The sequence below is a fragment of the Neomonachus schauinslandi genome, chromosome 7 (assembly GCF_002201575.2).
Source record: "Neomonachus schauinslandi chromosome 7, ASM220157v2, whole genome shotgun sequence".
Lineage (NCBI taxonomy): Eukaryota > Metazoa > Chordata > Mammalia > Carnivora > Phocidae > Neomonachus > Neomonachus schauinslandi.
The window spans coordinates 133,514,519-133,520,233 of NC_058409.1; positions in this window are offsets into that span (position 1 = coordinate 133,514,519).

Below are 5,715 nucleotides of genomic sequence, written 5' to 3' on the forward strand. Positions count from 1 at the left end.
TCTCCCACAATACTTTTCCATTTAATTATTTCTTTTTCACCTACTTTCCTCTTTCATTTATTTCTTACATCTTTCTCCCTTTTTGTAGTGTCCCCTTTACATGTGCTTATTTGAAAAAGCACAATATAGTTGCTTTTGATAAGCTTAGAAAGAATCTCTATGGAGTGCTATGAATATGCAATACCCCTACCCACATACACACATTTTGAGAATTTTTATCCTTCCCTGTAAAATTAGCCAGAAGTCCCTCTTTTAACACATGTTCTTTTGTTCTTTCTTTCTTTGATTGAATTTTGTTTTTCCCATGGCACATTTTTTAACACTGGAATGAATCAATGCATAGGAAACATTAGGCAACCTGTTTAATAGCCTTTTTATATTGCACTGGGGATAACAATAGAAAATGGTCATTTTCTTAAGATCTTGACAATTAGCAGTTTGGCACTTGCAAAGCCTGTAACCAGTCTTTCTGATGCATTAACCACTTCTACAAGTGGCTGGGGCAGAAGTAGGGGTGAGGCTAAAGAAATGAGAGACTCTGCAACTATATTCACTAATAGAATAATTGTCCACTTTATGAACAGAATGAATTCTGGAAGTGTGTCAAGGATACACAAGAAATACTCAATAGCAAAGAACTTGAAATTTGTGTAGTACAACCAGTTATCCTTGATATTTATTGCTTTTTATATTTTACTCAAAATATATATAAGTTATTTACAGGCAAGATAAACTGGATGATTTCAACACAGTTTGCACAACCTTGAGAAATGTAAACTGATGCCCTTCACGGGAGGTATAGCATTTCTGCTGTTCTTTTAATCTCAAACCAAAGAAAGATGTGATGCAGCCAGTAGCTTTTTCTTAGTGCCTCATAATACCTAATGGTAAAAAGTAGGTGCAGAGTAGAGCGTATTAGTTTTTATGTCTCTACAGGATGGAAGGGCCACTTAGAGAACCGATGGCTCCAGGTTGCCTTTAATGTAATACGGTGTCCCTGCAACTAGAATGGCTGAATGCATTTCCCTAAGTGCTTCACTTAGCACCAAGGAGCAACTTGAAGTCTTTGGAGAATGAAACCCATTATTTTAATATAGATAAATAAGTGTCTACTTTTATATACTCAGTTCTATGCATACTTTGAGACAAGCTTTATTAAAATGTGAATTCTGGAAAAATGATAATATAAAAGCAGTTCGTACAATTTGTTCCTCAGAAACAGAATGAAATGTGCAATAGTTGTGTTTTTTTGTTTTTTTTTTTTGTTGTTGTTATGGTTGTTTTTGTTTTTAATTGCAATGAAAGCTGAAACTAGGGAAGTCCAAATTCTCATTGTAAAATTCAAGAAGTGTAGTCCAGACCCAGTATCATTTTGGAATGAATTAAAGGAAAATTCAAGAAATCAATGCAGGGTTTCTCCTTGCAGAGGGGGTTGTAGTTTTGCAGGAAGTGAGAAGAACTCTCACAAACACTGATGTTCTTGAACTGAGGATAGGGGTGAGGCATGCTGGCACAGAGGTGATGGTCAGGGATGGTTTACCTGGAACTCATTTCCGCATGAATACAGAGGAGCCTCTGTTCCAGGACAGAAAAATGATGGAGTTCCTCACAGGGGCGCCTGGGTGGCTCAGTCGGTTAAGTGTCTGCCTTTGGCTCAGGTCAGGATCCCAGGGTCCTGGGATCGAGTCCCGCATTAGGCTCCTTGCTCAGCAGGGAGAAACCAACCTGTTTCTCCCTCTGCCTGCCACTCCCCCTGCTTGTGCTCACTCTCTCTTTCTCTCTCTCTCTGACAAATAAATAAAATCTTAAAAAAAAAATTGTTAGTAGAAATTGAATAAAGTCTAAGATAAGTCACTGATTCAGCTGAGACTAAAACCAACAAAGAAATGGCTGAACAGGGCAAAACCAAACCAAACCAAACCAAACCAAAATAGCATGACTATATCAGAACTCAAATCTTGAAAATATAAACACTTCAAAAAATTACCCACACATCTGGAAACAAGGAGAAATATAAACCTCCCACAGAAACATTCAAGACACCCTTTTCAATGTACTTTTATTTTTATGTGGCTTTGCTTTTTTTTTTCATTTGGAGAGAAAAAAAAATACAGTAATAAAATTGCTAATGATGCCATCACAGGGCCACATGTTAGTTACCTTAGTTACCCTCTTAGCTGAAGATCAGAATAAATATCTCAGAACAGGTTGTTCTGAGGGGAATAGTCGCACAGCACCTACAGTGATAAGGAGGGAATGCAAAGAATTTCCCTTCTGTGAGCAAAGAACAGGCTTACATAGAACTTCACCCAAGTAAAGATCACACCCAGGGGAAGATGACTTTTAGAAAGATCAATAGAGAATAGAATCTATAAGTTAACTAACTAAATAGGAACAAAGAAAAGTAACAGCATAGCAATAAAAAAGAAGACAGAGTCTGTTTTCCAAGGACACATTTCAGGAAGCCAGAGAAGATTGTGCCAATTATTGCTTTCAATAATATGGAATAAAATATGAAAATCATGGATAAAGAGATCAAAGTTTAGAAGGAAAGTGCAATGGGATGGCAAAGATATGTATAAATCTAAAGAGGTAAATTGGTGATAAGTTCAAATTATTGCAAGAATTAAAACAATTGAAGAAATCAAGGGAAATAAATAATGTAGCTTATTGTAATTGAAATGCTTCAGTTTGGCATAAGAGAAAACGGCATTCAGATACTAAGTCTGCCATTTATTCAATGGATGACCATGTCCAGATATAAAGACTTTCTAAATATTTGTATCCTCATCTTTAAGATTAGGATGATAAGAGTACCTCATTTAATGGATGCACTGAGGATTAATTTAATGCATGAAAATCACTTAGCACAGTGCAAGAAGCAAAAACAATGCATTTTTTTTATTTAAAGATTTTTGGGTTTTGCATTTTAATTAAGCTTTTAATTTTTAAGAGTGGTTTTAGGTTCATATCAAAATTGAGGGAAAGGTACAGAGATTTTCCATATACTCCCTGCCCCCACATATGCATGGCCTCTCCCATGATCAACATCTCCAACTGGAGTGGCATATTTGTTACATTTGATAAACCTACATTAACACATTGTTACCAACCAAAGTCCATAATTTACTTTATAATATAATCTTGGTGTTATGAGTTCTATGAGTTTGGACAAATGTATAATGACATGTATCCTTCATTATAGTATCATACAGCATATTTTCACTACCCTAAAACTACTCTGTGCTCTGCCTATTCATCCATCCCCACCCCCACCCTCTAACCCCTGGCAACCACTGATCTTTTTATTGTTTTCATAGTTTTGATTTTTCCAGAATGTAATATAGTTGAAATCATATAGTAAGTAACATTTTCAGATTGGAATCTTTTACTTAGTAATATGAATTTAAGTTTCCTCCATGCCTTTTCATGGCATGATATCTCCTTTCTTTTTAGTGCTGAATAATACTCCATTGTCTCTGTGCCACAATTTATTTATCCATTCATCTACTGAATGACATTTACATTGCTTCCAAATTTTAGTAATTATGAACCAAGCTGCTATAAACATCCATGAGCAAGGTCTCTGTGTGGGCATAAATTTTCAGCTCCCTTGAGTAAACATCAAGGAACACAATTGTTGGAAGGTCTGATAAAGATATGTTTAGATTTGTAAGAAACTGCCAAACTATCTTTCAAATATTTTTGCATCCTACCAGCAATGAAAGAGAGTTTCTGTTGTTCCACATCCTCATCAACATTTGGTGTTGTCAGTGTTCTGGATTGTGGCCATTCTAAAAGTGGCATAGTAGTATCTCATTGTCATTTTAATTTGCATTTCCCTGATGACTTATGATGTAGGATAATGTTGGCTTTATTGAATGAGTTAGGTAGTATTCCTTATGCTTCCATCCTCTGAAAGATATTGGAGAAAATTAATAATTTCTTCCTTAAAGTTATGATAGATTTCACTAGTGAAACCATCTAGGCCTGATGCTTTCTGTTTTGGAAGGTCATTAATTATTGGTTGAATTTCTAATAAATACAGGTCTATTCAGATTGTCTATTTCTTCTTGCATGAGTTTTAGCAAATAGTGTGCTTCAAGGAATTAATCCATTTCATCTAGGTTATCGAATTTGTGGGCATAGAGTGTTCATAGTATTACTTTATTATCTTACTAATGTCCGTGGGAACTGTAACTATGTTCCCTCTTTGATATCTGGTATTAGTTATTTGTGTCCTCCATTTTTTTCTTTTTTCTTTTTTTAAGATTTTATTTATTTATTTGACAGAGAGATAGAGAGAAAGAACAAGTAGGCAGAGAGGCAGGCAGAGGGAGAGGGAGAAGCAGTCTCCCTGCTGAGCAAGGAGCCCGATGCGGGGCTCGATCCCAGGACCCTGGGATCATGACCTGAGCCGAAGGCAGCCGCTTAACCGACTGAGCCACCCAGGCGCCCCATCCATTTTTTTTTTCTTACTTACCCAGGCTAGAGCCTTATTGATTTTGATTTTTTTTTCCAAAGAACTAGATTTTGGTTTCAATGATTTTCTCTGTTGATTTCCTGAATTCAATTAATTGATTTATTTCTTAATTTTTATTTCTTCTCATCTGTTTAATTTGGATTTAATTTACTCTTTTTTTTTCTAGTTTCCTAGCATAGAAACATAGATAACTAATTTTGGATTTTTCTTCTTTTCTAATATAGGCATTCAGTGCCATAAATTTCCTTCTAAGCACTGCCTTTGCTGCATTCCACACATTTTAAAAGGTTGTGTTTTAATTTTCATGTATTTCAAAGTATTTTAAAAATGTCTCTTACCCATTCATCTGTCGATGGACATCTTGGCTCTTCCCATAGTTTGGCTATTGTGGACATTGCTGCTATAAACATCAAAGTGTACATACCCCTTCAGATCCCTACATTTTTATCCTTGGGGTAAATACCCAGTAGTGCAATTTTGGGTCATATGGTAGCTCTATTTTCAACTTTTTGAAGAACCTCCATACTGTTTTCCAGAGTGGCTGCCCCAGTTTGCATTCCCACCAACAGTGTAGGAGGGCTCCCTTTCTCCGCATCCCCACCAATATCTGTCATTTCCTGACTTGTTAATTTTAGTCATTCTGACTGGTGTGAGGTGGTATCTCACTGAGGTTTTGATTTGGATTTCCCTGATGCCGAGCAACGTTGAGCACTTTTTCATGTGTCTGTTGGCCATTTGGATGTCTTCTTTGGAAAAATGTCTATTCATGTCTTCTGCTCATTTCTTGATTGGGTTATTTGTTCTTTGGGTGTTGAATTTGGTAACTTCTTTATAGATTTTGGATACTAGCCCTTTATCTGATATGTCATTTGCAAATATCTTCTCCCATTCTGTCGGTTGTCTTTTGGTTTTGTTGACTGTTTCTTTTGCTGTGCAAAAGCTTTTTATCTTGATGAAGTCCCAATAGTTCATTTTTGCCCTTGCTTCCCTTGCCTTTGGCAGTGTTTCTAGGAAGAAGTTGTTGCAGCTGAGGTCAAAGAGGTTGCTGCCTGTGTTCTCCTTTAGGATTATGATGGACTCCTGTCTCACATTTAGGTCTTTCAACCATTTTGAGTCTATTTTTGTGTGTGGTATAAGGAAATGGTCCATTTTCATTCTTCTGCATGTGGCTGTCCAATTTTCCCAACACCATTTGTTGAAGAGACTGTCTTTTTTCCATTGGACATTCTTTC